General features: G+C 39.8%; 1 protein-coding gene across 5 annotated transcripts in view; it reads left to right on the forward strand.

The window, feature by feature from the left end:
- NKAIN3 (sodium/potassium transporting ATPase interacting 3) overlaps nt 1-17,113 on the forward strand; it is a 370,144-nt gene that overhangs the window by 1,580 nt on the left and 351,451 nt on the right. The window lies entirely within an intron of this gene.

The following is a 17,113-nucleotide window of genomic DNA, read 5'->3' on the forward strand; positions in this document are numbered from 1 at the left end:
CTTTTAGGCACTGATAAATGCCTGTGTGGCAAAATGCTTTTGCTTTGTTTAAAAATAAAAGTCATGTTTTACATCCAAGGTGTAATCTGGTACACGTGAACTTAAAGCTCAGGCACTTTCCGTGATTTCAGTGGTGGTAGTGTTCAATTTGTGCCTGTAGAAGTTGTCACCAAGGGCGGTTTTAAATCTTTTTCTAACATCTCAGAGGTCACGAGTATAGAGCATGCACAACAGAACTACATCCCCAGACATTACTGTCATTAGGGGAGATTTATTTTACCTTGCATCCAGTTATGGAGAGGTGAAAGGCGCGTTGCTGACTGTGGACAACGTTTAGATAAAGTGCTGTAACAGCCAAAGTACTTGTGCTAATTTCTAGCGTTTCCAAAGTACAGGTGATTTGTACAACTCGAGGAAAAACTTTAGGAAAAGAGAAAGCTGGGCATGTGTTTTAAAATTGTTCCACCTAGTCATATTCTAGTCATGTCAGAAAAGGGTCTGTGAGCAGTTCTGCCTGAACCTTAGGATTAACCTTTAGATGTCACCTGAGGAAGACAGATCTTATAGAATACAGTTGGCAACACCTTCAATAGCATACAGATACTGCGTAGGCTCTCTTTGATATAAAATGAGGTGAAGTAAAAAGCCAAATTCCTGGAAATGTGTTCACACCAAAGGTTTGCTTCTTGTTTGAAATAAATACACAGTATGCAGTGGCCTCGCAGCACAGCTTCGTGATTCTTTGAAACTGGCTTCTTCTCTAACTTTTGCCTACTCTGCGTGGTTATATGGTGCTGGAATGAAAAGAACAACAGTTGTTGTATGATAGTCTATAAAATACCCATTCTCTAACAACAATGCATAAAGTGTGTAAACTTCAAGATTTGTTTGTCATTTTCAATGCTCTTTGTCTGTTGGGGGACTTTGATGTGGAATGACAATAATACCAGTTTTCAATTGTGTTTTGATTCATGAAAATGTCTATTTCTGACTGACAGCTTTTCCATTTTATAGTTAATACATTTTAATATCAAATCCAGTAATCCCAAGGACATTCTGTAGTTCATTTTACATCATTAAATGATAATTTCGTTCTTCATGTTCATCAGTGTGAATCCCTATCATTGTGTGTGATACAGGATTCTGGAAATAATCGCAGAGAGGGTGGGCTAGGTGGCATCGCTGCAGGAAAAGCTGTTAACCACAGGGTTTCCTGAACGGTTGCCTTGCACCTCTGCAGGTTGATTCTGCTTCTGGAAGCCAAGGGAATTGTGTGTAAGGAGAACAGTGCTGTGCCCCCCCGCCCCGCGTTTAAACCCCATGATCTCTGTCAGTATCTTGCTCTTCCCGAGTGAAGCATATGCCATTTTCAAAGTTGTCAAGCTAAGAACTCAGAAGTGTGTGCATATCGTTTTGCACATAAATCTGTCATTAGGATTATTAGGAGCTATGTATATGTCTGAAAAATATATCATAAGGATATATGAGCCCTTTGGATTACAGCCATAAGTCTTACTAGTGCCATCAGAAGTCAGAGATGTTGGCCTCCCTTGTACTAGAAAATGAAAGCAGCTGCCAGAGATGGTGCCTGTGTTAGAGTAGCCACAATGCCATAAAATACTGTAACAGGAAAATGTTTGGAAAATAAAGCAAGTTCAAAAAATATTAAATTCTGGAAGGGGTAAATTGGCAAAGAATTGCAGAGAGATTTAGCTGTGTGAATCCAATTGATGTTAATATGTGTCACACTGCGGAAACCCTCATGCTGCTCTGAAAATGTGTTTCTGAGTAACTACCATTGCAGGATAATTTTATTTTACAGAAAGTGGAAGTTTTTGGTACCTAGAAGTACACAGATATGCAAACACCAATAACTGTAATTAACAGAGGTCATGAATGAGATTTTCAGAGCAGTGAAGGGAAGATAAATGGAAGGTGCTAAGGAAGCTTCCTTGCTTTGAAAATCTCATTTCATTTTTTTTTCCTTGGACTTTGCTGCACTGTGTTCATTATATAGATCCAGATTTAAAAGTGTATGTTTTACCTAATTGTTGGCATAAAGGAGTCTATTCTTTGTTTAACCTGTTGCTTTCCAAACAGTTTTTATGCCAACAGACTACACAGGTAATAAACAGCTTCTGTGTATTAATGGTTTGACCAAGTGACTGCTGCTTCTGAGTGCACTTGGTCATTTTAATAAACTCTTAATATACAGAAGGTTTATGTTTGTGATTGCCCTTAACGTTAATTATACTGACACCTTTGAATTCTTACTCTGTGAGTTGAGGCTGTATACATTAGACTAAAAGGCAATGTTTCCCCATTTATTATTATACGTACTGGAATTTCAGTAGTTACGTGGGGAAGTGGTATTTGCCATGCGTAGATTTTAATCTCATTCAAAAATGTTTTATTAAGCTGGAAACTTTAACTTCTGCTAATGTACCTTCTAAAAATCTCATGATTTTTCCTGTCTGTGCTTTAGAACTGACAGATAGCAGTTATTTCACTTAACAGCTCAGGGGTTCAAGAGGTTTGATAAATTTGAGAAAGTAAAATCTTTGAACCGGTAAATTGCGGCATCTTTTTATGTTGGTAACAGAATCTCTGGCCCATTGATCAGCAGATGAAGCATCTGTCCACTGGTAAAGGATGAGGGAGTGCATGTTGTCCTAACAGGGATGGAGGGTACTTAAGACTTCAGCCCTGAACAATATGCTGTTAGCAGGATGCTTCCCTTACTGTTAAGAAAGCTGTTGGGGGAATGGTGTTTTGCTCAAATAACTCAAATGACACCCCCAAATCATGTAACTGTTCCTACTGGCTGTGCCTGAGAGGCTGATGCACTTGTTATGTGGATGTGTGAATGCACTTAATGTTAAATTAGAAGTAACATGCTGCATCCAGCACAACTACTTCAGTTACGTCTTTGCAAGTTGAAATACAAAAAATGTGTGACATAGTATCCTTCTTAGGATCTCTGGCATCGGGAACAAAAGAGTACCAACCACCGATAAGTGTTTTTCACTTTGTTTTTGGTTTATTTTACAAGATTGTTGGAAGATAGCTATTTTAAAAACACATTTGTAGTGCATCAGCCCTGCAGTGTTTAACCACTCCATACACCAGAAATTCAGCCTTGGTAGTGAAATCCCCTCCTCCCCAAGCCACAAGCAATACTTCTGTCAGTTTGGTGTTCCGAAGTTGGGAATTCAGAGCTTGAGAAACCTTAACTGTGCAGGGCTGTCTGAAAATTTTGAACTAGGTGAATCTCTTAAGCTATGTGACTGTTTCTTTGGTTTAGGCTTTATTCACCACAGCAGGCTATTTTTCTACCATCCCTTGTTGCTCTGACAGTGACTGACAGTCTTCTGTCATATAGAAATATACAGAATATTTTGTACAGTGATGAACTTAACGAATCAAGATTTTAACCACAATAATGGCATTTGATTCACTGAAAATCGAGTTACGCAGCTATCCTTTCTGCCTATAAGAACAGGAAGTTTTGGAAATATTTATTTTAAGAGTACCGGAAGATGCAGCGGATCTTCTATTTCAAGATCTGCTACGTTCTGCCAAAATTTTGGGGACTGGGAAGCAAAGATAGCAGTTTTGAAAATCATTAAAATTTAGAAGGGTGGCATCGTTGGATCCAAATGGGGTTTGGGTAGGACTTGCAGAACTTGAGCACAGAGTAGGTTTATGCCTAGAGATTCCATGAGATTGACTGCACCAGCAGTTGAATGGGTGGTGTTTAAACCTTGCTGGTTTTGTGAGGTTTGGGTATGAAATAGAAACTTATATGATGAGATACTATTAGATCATGTTTTTCAACATTTATGCACCTTTCATGCATCTTGGAAGTGTAAAGTGGATCCTTTTAGTTATGGGGCCAATCTGGTAAGTTGACAAATAAATAATCACAGTTCTTTAGTTTTTCAGGTAAAAGTTTTGCATCTTGCTTTCTCTTTGATATCCAGGTTACTTTTGCAAATAAATAAAAGAATTTAATTGATTAGGTGACCAAAGAGAGAATCAAACCAGTTGCACAGATGACTGGCCCCGATATTGCAAAAGAAAAGTGAGTGGAGGTTATGTACTTCGCTTGAATAGGATCAGCATCAATTCCTGTGCTCACTACAGATATTGGTAAGATCTTCTTAGCTGTGTACAATGGAAGGAGGAGAGGCAATGCACCCAGGGTGCAGCAAGGGGGACGTTCTGGTTAAATGTTAGGGGAAAAAATTAAATGATAGTAAGGATAGTAAGAGCAGCCATACGTTGGATCATGTTTTCAGGCAAGCTGATGAATCTCTGTTCTTAAATAGTTTTAAAATCCAGATGAATATAGCTCTGAAAAACCTAATCTAACTTTGAAGTTTATCTGATGTTGAATTGGGCCGTGCCACGAGTAAGAGTTTTACCAGGTAACCTTCAGAGATCTCTTTCAACTTAGGTTGCCTTATGACTATGCCATTTTACCAAAGCATAAAGAATAAGGGCCTTCGATTCTTTATTGGGAGGGTATTTGAAATACACAATAATTTAGGTTGTTTTGAGAGAACTACCTTCTTAATTTGTTGGGGGTGTAATACTGTGGAAATAGGCTTGAAATGGCCTATGCAGTTGTGTATCTGAACACCAAACTAAAGTGTTAAATTAAATGACAAGTACCTATGATGGCCTTGTCATTTGTAATTTCAGAAAGAGTATTTCTGCAATACAATATAGTATGTCAGATTTTTTGAGCTCATTTGTATTGAAGCAAAATACATTTTATTCATTCCTGTAATTAATTGCTAAGCAAGACTGTAGTCATTTTGGCAGCAGAGAGCCTGTTATTTTCATTGGTATGGGGAAATGAACTGCACGTTTTTGGTTCTAGATGAGAAGCAGTAATAAGTGACTGCGTGGTTCAAGAGGGTGATAATACGATACAAAGTTTTTGACCTCCAGGTCGCGTTTTGAAATGCACTGCAAGTTAGATGAGGGCAGAAGTCATTATGGCTTGTATGAAATGTTAGCTGTCTTGATATGGTGTCAATATAAAAACATTATCTCCGTATTAGTCCTGATTTCCACCTTTTATGTTATACTAGGAGGATCAAGGAGATGGCCATGGCGTTGTGAAGACCGTACCAATCTCTTTGCCCATATTTTCTTCAGGTCATCTTTTCAGTGCTGCCAGCAGAACAGAGTGATGAAGTTTGCACTGCCTTTGCTCATGCTGGAAATGATAACTTTGCTTGGGATGGCGTCATAGGGAGACATTTGTAACCTTTATGAGTCACATTAAAACAAAATGAAAAATAATGTTTAAAAAGATCACATTGATTTTGTGTGAATTTCATCTTTTTCATAAGAAGAAGAATATTTCTTGCTTTTTATTTAGTACGTCTTGCCTTGAAAATAAAATTCAGCAATGGGGAATGGAAAATGTCTCACTTTGAATCTTGAAGCTGCTTAGATTCATCTAAGATGAAACAGTTTTCTCCTCATCTATCAAGAGCAGTTAATGCGCATCTTCCTAAAGGGTATGCCAGCAGGTTTCAGATGATACATTGCTACGCTCGGCGAGATCCACAATTCCCTGACAGAACACTGCCAGCAGCACTATCACAGGTTTTAGCATGTCATGGGCTTTTTTTTCCCCATGTGTGACCAGTGAAATCTTTGCGATCTCGCTAAGGATCTGTGCCTTTGGCAGGTCCGTAAAAGGCAGCGGTAAGCTGGATTTAATCACTGTTCTCTGATCTCAGGAACATACAGAGTGCTTAAGACCCTGGTAATAAAAAGGTAGTAAAAGATTTTATTTTAGTCTTTTAGTCTTTTTATTTTTTACTATACTTCCTTATCATCTGGTCTTTCTTCAAACACTGCCATACCTTGCATGTAATCCCAGCTCAGATGGATTTTTTAATGCTGTGGTGATTTGGGACTTGTTCTTACGAGTTGCTGAATGCCCTCTAGCTCTCATTAAAGTCCCTGAAAGTCATTCTTTTACATATAGGCTCTTCGTAATAATAGGTTCAAGCAAAAGCAGCAGAAAACCCTTCCAACTAGCAAATGCCAGTATTACAGTGAAAAGAAAGAAAAAAGAAGTTTTCTACTTAATCAAACAAGTGGGGTTTGCCAGACAAATATTTCTTACAGAAATTAACATCAAGAAATAGAGAAATGGAAAATTTTGTGAAACGCAAAAGAAAGATAATTGGCAAAGAATAACTTGTACTGAGTGTGACTCTTGAACAACCACAGTTGGTTCTTCCACAGATCTCTCCAAAGGGGATCGAGGTTTTTTATTTCATCAGCACCAAAGTTTTAGCAGAGAGTGAGTATAAATATAAATAAAGAACATACGTTTTAGTCAAATGGAATTTCCCTAAGGAGGGTTTTGACACACGCCAAAGTAGCTACAGATAGAGTAAAGGAAGGTGACCCATGAACAGAAAGATCCTGATACGCTTTTATAGTGAAGGAGATTGTGTGAGCATGAGATGAATTGTGGAAAGGTACATTTAGATCAGTGTAAAAAAAGTGAGACATGGGAGCCCTCTTCAGTGCACAGATGAAAATTAACTGTGTCTGTAGGAGGAGTTCCTCTCTAAGGTTTCACTGGAAGCAAGATCTTAAGAAAATAATTTTTATCTTATCTAACATGTTGCTGATGATAGGCCAACCTCTCACTGTTGTATTTTATTGCTAGTGTCAGACCTTCTGAATAAAAAGACAAAGAAGCACAACTGTATTATGATGATATTTATTAGAGAGATTAGAATTGCAGTCTTTCTCACCCAACTTTAGTTTTTTCCTCTGGTGGAGCTTTGAAAACTCGGTACCATTCTGGGAACACTGCAGATTCACTGCCCTGTCAGCAGTCCCTGCAATCTCATGTAAGCAAAGTCCTGGAGCTTGTGAGGATGCAGCTGAAGCTCTGCATGAGCCTCAGTAGAAATGAGTAGGTATGTAAATTCCAATAAAATATGAGCCTTGTGCATCCCTACAAAAGAAACAAAAAACAAAACAACAACAAAACAATTAGACACAGATTTTTAAATGGACTGGAAGGAGCTTATAATACGTCTAAATGTGTTTCAGAAATGGGATTCTGTTAAAATCGAGTGTGTAGAGAAAACTTCTTTAGGAAGTTTAGTCTCCATAATCAAGGAATAAAAAGCTGGAAAATTCTAAAGCTGGAAACTATAAGGCATGATAATGTAGGAATAACATTACAAAAATATGTAGTTTTGCCTCTGCTTGTGCGCTATTTTTTTTTTCAGCTAAAAGCTTATTGTGTCTTTCTGCACAGAGAACAGTATTTCATTTCTCTATTTTTTTCCATGAATTAAGTAGACATCATCAAGGTAAGTGTGTTTAGATTTTAACTGGAACAGAAACCTTGCTGCTCCTACAGATTGTGTGAATAATTTACGTCATAGAAACCTCAAAAACCTCTCTGCCCTCTAACGCATATGGAGCTACTCAGAGAACTGAAGAGATGGTCTCCTCTTGAAGATCCCTTGGGCTGTTGAAGATTATTGTCAGCCTGTAGTCAGTCAGCTGTACATTTTTAAGGTGCCCATTTCAACGTATCCACTAGCATGTGCATTCAGGAAGCTTAAAAATTCTCCACATTTGGAAGCAATTTTAGGTGTTTCCCGCTGTTTCCAGTTGATTCTTATGGTGGCACCAGTTGCTGATTGGTGCTCAGCTTCATCTTTCTTCTGATAAACTGTTTCTGTTCTCATCAACATAAAATTCTTGGCGCCAGTGCTTAGCTGTGAAATTATATGCTATTTCCATTCTGTCTGAGAGCCCTTTTTTCCTGAGCCAGATGATTTGTTCCTATCTCTCCTCCCAACTATTTCAGAACAAGTTCCAAGTTCTGATCTTCATCTGCTTTATTAAAGTAGGATTCAGACCCTGTTCGCCCTAATCCCAAATCAGTAAAACTTAAAATTTAATTGTAGCTGTAAATTGACCCAGTGAACATCTGGTTTAAGGTTCTTCAATCCTGAAAGTATTCTTCACTTCTGCGGTTGCACTGTCCCATTATCACACCCTTGGCTAAAATAGTGTCATTCTAGTGAACTGTGATAAATGGCAAAAGTGTTTGCCCTTACAAGTGGCAGGTAGAATTGATTGGTTAAAACAAAGTAATCAGTGCTGCTGAGTAGAGCACTTTCATAAACAAGGATAAGTCTCCTGTCCAAGGATCCATGTACATGTTTCTTTAACTACTCTTCCAGCATAAGAAAAAAAAAATCAAAGTTGTGCAGAAATGAATGTATAGTACTGTGGTCCATTTCTCCTCACTGGTAGGAAAACCAAGCACAGGGTTGTTATCTGATTGATTTACGTCTATACGACAGGAATAGAATTTAGTTTAGTCTAATCCACAGTTAGCTGTGGTTCTTTGCATCGTGCTGGTTGCACAACATCAAAAAAAGGTCTGGTTAGTTTAGAGAAGAAGGCAGCATGAAGAGTGGTTAATGAGTGATACATGATAAATGAGCTAGTAGTATAATTTACTGTAATGCTGTTGTCAGAGGACTTTCAACAGGGATGTTGGAAGGGAATAGAAGAAGTTCTTCCAAGTCTGAATGCATGATGACAAATCAGATGTATGGATGGCAGTAGCCTAAACCAAACTTCACTCAAATGTCACGAATGAGTTTAAGTGTATTGAAGTATTTTTGATGCCATGAATGGCTTTAGGTTGTATTAGTAATGTATAATTTAACCATAGTGGTTTGATGAAAGCCAAAGCTGACTGAGTGGTACCAGAAGTAACCACAAAGTGCCAAAGTTGATTTAAATTGAATGAATGTGATGAAGCCCTTCATTTCTTTGCGTGTTTTTTTCGTTAGTTAAGTAGCTGTAGTCAAGTGTGTTTAGATTTTAATTGTTACAAGTTACACCTGTTAGTCTCTGCATCTGTAATCAGTTGAGCATACAGATGACTCTTTCACAATATCACTCATGTAGCTGAGATGTGGGGTCTTCGTGCACAGCACTAATGCAGGCTGCCTGAAGCCTTCTTAACAAGAACAAGAGCAGCCACACCAAGAGGTCACTGAGTCACTCAACACAACTGCGTGCTCCTTGCTCATTGTGGGACAAGTGTGGGGCAGGCACTAAACCTGTATGAACCCTGCTCTGCTCAATTTTTCTACATACCCTGGCTTTTATTTTTATCTTTTTAAAAGGGAGGGGGGTATTTCACGATGGCTGGAGCACAAAGTTACCTGTAACCTCTTTTAGTCGCGTTTAACAAGCTTGCATCACCTATAAAGAGTACGGAGAAGTTGGAACTAGGTAATCTTTAAGGTTCCTTCCAAACCAAACCATTCTATGACTCTATGAAAGAGTGATATGAAGTAGTTTCATTGCATTTTTATATCCATGAAAGGTTCCAGGCTTTGGAATTCAGCCAGTATGTGATACTTATTTGCATTGAAAGCTGATGAACTGTTTCTGTGGAGCCTTGTGGCCAGAAAACTGTCAAGGTTAATCCAAGGTCTTACTAGCAACAGAGATTCTGGCCTTTCCTTTGACCAGATGATAATTTCATTATGTGTTATTTTGCTTTCCTACATATTCGGTTGCCTTAGCATACCCGACCTGTGAAATTCTTGGCCATGTGAATCTCTTAGTTTTCTGTGAGATTTCTAGGCTGTAGTTGGGTTTCTAGGCTGATCTGTGTCTTGTGCATGTGCCAGACATGCTGGAGTGCTCCATTGCTGCTAGGGTTTCACCCTGCTTACTCATCTGTTGAGAAGCTGAAGTAATTAATGCCCCAAATCCAGTACTCGGTTAGTGCTTTTAAAAATCACGAGAAGCAGAGTGCAGCAGAGGTTGTCTCTAGACTATGATGTGTGTCTGAGATACACCTTGCCTAAAGTGCTTATAAACCAAAATGGGTAGTGCACTTGGAAAAGGAAGCATGCAAATGTTAAATGATTTTCTTTAGGCCCTACAGAGAATCTCTGGAGTCCCAATTCTGGTCCATTTTTTCGGCTTCGCGTTTGCTCATGTTTCTGCACACAATTACCATACTTCCTTTTCTGTATTAGCCACAAGTGACTATGAGTGTATTAACATTTTGATAGGCAAGTTCTCTATATTTGGGTGGGAGCATAGTTGGAGATTACATTATTTTTTAATTGCGTGCTGTTTGCAAAGTGATTTAGGGGTGGTAAAAGTCACTGCAAAGACAAAAATATCTTTCTGTTTAAGGAGGAATGTACTAACTACAAATTCTCTCTTGGAAAGATTATTTTCAGGTGTTGACAGATTTGAGTCCTGACATGATCAACTGGAATTCTCTGCTGCAGAATGAGACTTGCAGATACTGACACCTGAACTGGCTGCATGCTTAGATGGGGATTTCCCCCTCACAGTGTCACTTATGGACACAGGCTCTTAAAAAAGATGGGAGTCAGGCTCCTAGGGTATTATGGAGAACAGGAAAATAAGTAAATGTTCTCTGAATGCTGAAACTGACCAACTGCATAAAGGGAAAGGACAATTTCGAGGAAGGGAAAAGGTTTGTTTTCGTTTTGCTGTTAGATAGAAGCACTGTTTAATTTGTACAAAAAGAACTGGGAATTCTTGGTTTTCTTGGTATGTTACTTTTGTCAACCCATCTGGTTAATTTAATTTTTGATAACTGGAATTGGCTAAGATATTATACCATATACATTACCATAGGAAGAAGAAATCCTGATCTCTTGGGTGGTAAACTTTTGATTTTTTACATGTACCTTTTTCTCTGAATGATAAAAGCATGACTAGTAGATCCTAACTATCTAGGCAGAAGAGTAATTCTCAAAGCAGTCCATTCGCTAACAATTCCCTTCATTTAAACACAAAACAATATATTATATTGGGGTTTGAGGGATAATCTCTGTCTTTAAAGTACACAAATTATCAGAAGCCTGCCAGTCTGGCTGTGCCAAGTGTGGAGTACCTCCTTTACAGGAGTGAGTAACCTCATCTGCCTCTGAGAGCAGCAGAAGTTAGGGATGCTGACTGCCTTCCACTCGAGCATCTCTACTTTGGGGGATCGAGCTATAACCGAGGCAGCTGTGCCACTGACTGGGCTCTGTAAGTGCAGGCACTATTAGAAAGTGCCATTAGATGAAGTCATTGAAACATTAGGAAGCCTGCAAAAATTAGTACCCTTTCGTAATCTAAAAGTGTTGTAGTTGAGGATATACCCACTGGATATCCCCCAGGGAAGATTTCTGTCACGTGTACTGACTCTGTTGGTGTTACCAGCCAGCGTTTCACTAGCATGAGACAGCTTTGTAACATTTCACAGATCCCTACATCATGCTGAGTAGTGCTGGTCATCTATTATTAACATGATGGCATTTTTTGCTAGACTAAAAGTATCTTATTATCCATTTTCTTATTAAATCTTCCATTACTTTAAGATGCTTTCAAGGTCTGTTCTACTCTCATTTTATTAGTTGGGAACAAAAGCCTTTCAAATGTCAGAAACTAATATATGCTGATCTCTGGATAAGCAAGAAAATACCTCAGATTTTGAGGTCATTTTATTATATAATTACATCTTCAAGCCTCATACATACTCTTTATAAAATATCTCCCTTTGTCCTATTTGAATGCATATTTATATACAGTTATAATTTTGCATTAGAAAAGCCAGCTGTATGGCAAGGTCAGCCTTTCTCTGGCCGTTGTTATTCTAGTTATTCTAGTCTAGTTATTCTTTTACAGATATACAGAATTCAAAGAACTTTTACGTTAGAGATCATGCTGCTTTAAGATGGCTGGAGGTAAGCCAGTTCACATCTGGGAACAATGGAGTTAGCATAGTGTGGTGTCCTGGTTAATAAGCCTGCTGAGAATAATGTAGTTCCGGCTCAGTGCTGGGCTAATGCATCCCCAGAACTTCTGGACTGAAGCTGGTCTGGGCTTGGCTGGATTACAGGCAAAGCAATCAGACCCGCTCTGGAAGAGATATGCACCTCAGTAAAATTAATACTGTTAGATAGATACTCTGTGTCTCTCTAAAGCGATAGTATCCGAGTTCTTTAGCTATCGACATTGAGGTATTTCATGGTAATTCTGACTGAGGAGTCATTACCAGAGGGTCAAAGGTGCTAACGTGTTCTTGTCACTGAACAACCCTAAGCAAAGTTTGGACTCCACTGATTTAGATCCCCCATCAGGATGATTAAACCAACCAAATCAGAGCATGGAAAATTACTGAGGAGCATACAGAAGAGGGAAGGAGAAAAAACAAACAAACAAACCTCTAAGTATATTAAAACCTAACAGTTACACCAAATTTATTTATTTAAAACTATTCTAAAATTCCTGTGAGCAAAGAAACCCAATTTAGTTCTCTAGGACTATGTTGAAACTAAGGGGCAGGTTCTGTAGTACAGGCTGGAGTGCTGGAGTCACGGCCACCCCACTGACCAGATCAGGAATGCAGCTGGTATACACGCTTCATAGGTTTATTTTTGGATTTCATGCCTCAATCCTTTCTGATGTGTGAAGGTAGGGATGGTAGGTAACAGGGTCTTTGTTTCTGCAGAGATCTGGGATCATCTAGTTCTAATGCCCCTGCCATGGCAGGGATACCTTCCATACTAGACAGGGTTTTGGGCAACCTGATCCTGAATGGGAGGTGTCCTGGCCCGTGGCACACAAGTTGGAACTACTTTAAGGCCCCATCCAACCTAAACCATTCTATGGTTCTTTGATGTAATCAGGATATTCACCTCAGCATGGAAGCTGGGTCAGCAATCTGTCAACCAGCCTGATTTAGATTTTCGAGTCTATCAAGGTGTTAGTACTAGTTACTTACCCTTTTTGAGACAAACCAGCAAAAACACATGGGGAGTTAACAACATGTGAAGGCATATAGTTCATTGACGTTCTCTGGATGTAAAGCAGCTACAGCAAAGAGATATGTTAGGTGAACAAACTGGGTCCATAGTTATTGCTTTGTTGAATTCCAGCTTATTCTTTTAGTGAGAACATGAGTTGTTCAGCCCAGTCAGGTTTTTCTCTTCTGTTGGTAATTCTTGGGCAGCAGAATGGAACAGACCATCTTAATCCATAATACAGCTGTAGTGGGGTTTTAGGATTAGGTGAAAGGTAAGAATTGAGAGGAATATAAGGATAGAAGAGAATTATATCCAGCAGAGTCTTAAGACTGCTGGGTTAATATCCTGCTGCTGATAGTTGGTTTCATCTTGACTGTTTTTGTCTTTTTCCCCTCTTTGGCTGAAGCTCAGCGGGGGGGGTGGATGCTCTGAACTGGGCTGGAAACTGCCATATGCTTTCCAGAGTTCCCATGGAAATCTCTTGCTATTTTGATTTCTGAGGTTTTGTTTTGTAAAACTCTACACAGAAGCCAAGCCATTGGTGGAATAAACCTCCACATTTTTATTTAGCTGATGTGGGACTAGTTTTATGTACACCAGTTTTGCTTTGTTAATTTCAAGATTCTTTCTTACCCTACCAGTCATAAAGCTAAAACAGACATTGAATTTTAACCCTTCCTGCTTAGTTGATCTTTTTTATTCTGTCCTCTTTGCAGATTATTATTAATCTTCTGGGATCTTTGAACTATTTCTTACAGCTGCACTCAAAAGTGGGTTTGTAGCCTTTTACTGCTAGTGCTGTGAGTAGAAGACCTTGCATGAGGCCATAGGGAAGTTGGGACAGAGACAGGAAAAAAACCCAGACTCATGACTCCTAGGCTCATGTCTTAAGCACATGATCACCGTTTGTCTTTTGTAAGCCTTTATTGTCTGGTGCTTTCAAACTCTCAGAAAAATGAGACTTGAGCTTGAAACATTCATACTTTTTCACAGCATGAGGATAGATTTTTTCCTTGGTAAAGTTTGGTTGTGTCACTCTTGTTTGTTTATGAGCAACAAGGTGTATGGTGATGATACATCTGAGTTTATCATCATCACCTGCTTTTTCTATTATAAGATCATTCAAAACTCACCTTCTTTGGCTCTCTAGCTTCTGTAAACCCATTAATGTCGATGGAGTGATGGTCATTTATATTTGCTGAATATCAGTTTTAAGAGATGACAGATGAATGCTTGGTGGTGTCTTTCACACATTTATGTTTTCAAATATTTCCCCCAGATTTTATTAAATTCTCAATAGAGTTTGAGTTGATAATGGTGTCACTGGTCTGAAATAAGTGTATTTTAGTAGCTGCTTCTGCCACCTACCTTAATTAGGGGGTTTGTCTCTCTACCTTCTCTGCCTCCTCCATCCTTGTCCTACTTTGGAAAGTGTAAAGATCCTAAATGCAGCAGGACCCTCACAGGTTTTTTTTTTTTTTTTTAGCAGAAAGCTATTGCTACAGAGAAGACTCAGAATAGTCCTGTAATATAAAGTCTTTCCAGAACAGGCTTTTATGTCTCTTTTTGAAGGGGTGTTGGTAAGGGTTGAAGATATGGCCAGCAAAAGCACAGATGTGTTCATCATTTCTGTGTACATGAGAGGGAGAAGAAAGGAAGAAAGAAAGGAAGGAAGGAGCCTATGGTTAATGATTGTCTAATGGACAAGCAAATCAGCTGCTCAGATGACCATTGTACACCTTTCAAGGCAAAACCCATTGAGAGCGTATGGTGGTTACATACATCAAGAGGCATGGGATAGGCTTGAGACGAGAATAACAACCAGTATCTGTTGGAAACCAGGAACAGATCTCATTGATTTCAAATATAGGTTTCTGCAATGCTGTTTGTGTTTTGCCTTTGTCTTTTTTTTTTTTCTTTCTTTTTTTTTTTTTTTTTCAGACACTTAAGTATACTTTATTAGAATTACTGTGAGAGGTATAATTTAGGCTTCCCAGACTGTGCCTGACTGAAAATCTCAACAGTAACATTGTATTAACAGAATTCTTTGCACTTAGCACTCTTACTTGACAGGTTAGAAACTCATTTGTTCTGGAATCGTTGTCTAAAAACCTTTCCAGAGGTGTCAGGAGAGCCATATTATAGATGCAATCTTAACCTTTCACGAGAGAGGAAGAGCTGTGAGCCAAACCTGCAGCTCAGGACTGGAACCAAGGCATTTTACAGCAATGTGCTAAAATGCCAGAAGAAACTGAGAAACTGTAATAAACAGGCACTTTTCTATGAACATAAGTCAAGATTTTGAAATATATATCATTTCAGCTCTTATCTCAAGGAGTGGTAAGAACTGAGACAGTGGGACTATCATCAAGAAAGACAAAACCTGAACAGTTTTAATGGTGTTTTCAGATACAGTTGCACTTTTCCATTTATGCAGGTGAAGAAAGCTTTAGCTTGATTGCCCTCCTTTTGAAAAATAAGAGAAATATCCTGATTGAATTTTATGGGAAAAGATTTATTCTGGTTTAAAAAAAAAAGATTTAAAAGATTATTATTCTGGTTTAGATGGTGCATGTTTTCACATGCCCTGCCTCATTCAGAAATTATTTTTGCTTGCAAAAATACAGGTTAAAAACTGCTCCAAGTTTGTTTATTTATTTATGAAAACAATACATTTCTCAGGGAAATCATGGTTTCTTTTACAGGAGTGTTTGATCAAGAATGTAGTTTGTACAGTTGATTCTGTCTGGAGCCAGATCATAGAATCATTAAGGTTGGAAAAGACCTCCAAGATCATCTGGTCCAACCATCACACTACCACCAATGTCACCCATTAAACCATGTCCCTAAGCACCACATCCAACCTTTCCTTAAACACCCCATAGATGGTGACTCTACCACCTCCCTAGGCAACCCATTCCAATGCCTGACCACTCTTTCTGAGAAGAAATGTCTCCTAATTTGTAACCTAAACCTCCCCTGGTGCAACTTGAGGCCATTCCCTCTAGTCCTATCACTAGTTACCTGCAAGAAGAGTCTGACCCCCAGCTCCCCACACCTTCCTTTCAGGTAGTTGTAGAGAGCAATCAGGTCTCCCCTGAGCCTCCTCTTCTCCAGACTAAACAACCCCAGTTCCCTCAGCCGCTCCTCACAGGCCTTGTGTTCCAGGCACTTCATCAGCTTTGTAGCCTTTCTCTGGACATGTTCCAGGGCCTCGATGTCCTTCTTGTACTGAGAGGCCCGAAACTGAACACAGTACTCGAGGTGCAGCCACACCAGAGCAGAATACAAAGGGACGATCACCTCCCTGGTCCTGCTGGTACACTATTCCTGATCCAAGCCAGGATGCCGTTGGCCTTCTTGGCCACCTGGGCACACTGCCAGCTCATATTCAGTCAAGCATCAATCAGCACCCCCAGATCCTTTTCCTCTGCACAGCTTTCCAGCCACTCTCCCCCAAGCCTGTAGCGCTGCATGGGGTTGTTGTGGCCAAAGTGCAGGACCTAGCACTTAGCCACGTTGAACCTTATCCCACTGGCCCCTGCCCATCAACCCATCCTGTCCAGGTCCTCTGCAGGGCCTCCCTACCCTCTGGCAGATCGACACTTCCCCCCAGCTTGGTGTCATCTGTAAACTTACTGAGGCTGCAGTCAATTCCCTCATCCAAGTCATCAATAAAGATATTAAAGAGGTTGGGCCCCAACACCGACCCCCTGGGGAACACCACTGGTGACCGGTTGCCAGCTGGATTTCACTCTGTTTACCACTACTCTTTGGGTCCGGCCATCCAGCCAGTTTTTAACCCAGCAAAGAGTGTACCTGTCCAAGCCATGGGCTGCCAGCTTCTCCAGGAGAGTACTGTGGGAGACTGTGTCAAAGGCCTTGCTGAAGTCTAGGTATACTACGTCAGCAGGCTTTCCGTCATCCACCAGGCGGGTCACCCAGTCATAGAAGGAGATGAGGTTGGTCAGGCAGGACTTGCCTTTCATGAACCCGTGCTGGCTGGGCCTGATACCCCAGTTGTCCTGCGCATGCTGTGTGATTGCATTCAAGATGAGCTGTTCCATCACCTTTCCTGGCACCGAGGTCAGGCAGATAGGCCTGTAGTTCCCTGGGTCCTCCTTCCGACCCTTCTTATAGATGGGCATCACATTAGCAAATCTCCAGTCATCCGGGATCTCTTTGGATGACCAAGACCACTGATAGATGATGGAAAGCAGCCCAGCAATCACATCCACCAG

The sequence above is a fragment of the Cygnus olor genome, chromosome 2 (genome assembly GCF_009769625.2).
Source record: "Cygnus olor isolate bCygOlo1 chromosome 2, bCygOlo1.pri.v2, whole genome shotgun sequence".
NCBI lineage: Eukaryota > Metazoa > Chordata > Aves > Anseriformes > Anatidae > Cygnus > Cygnus olor.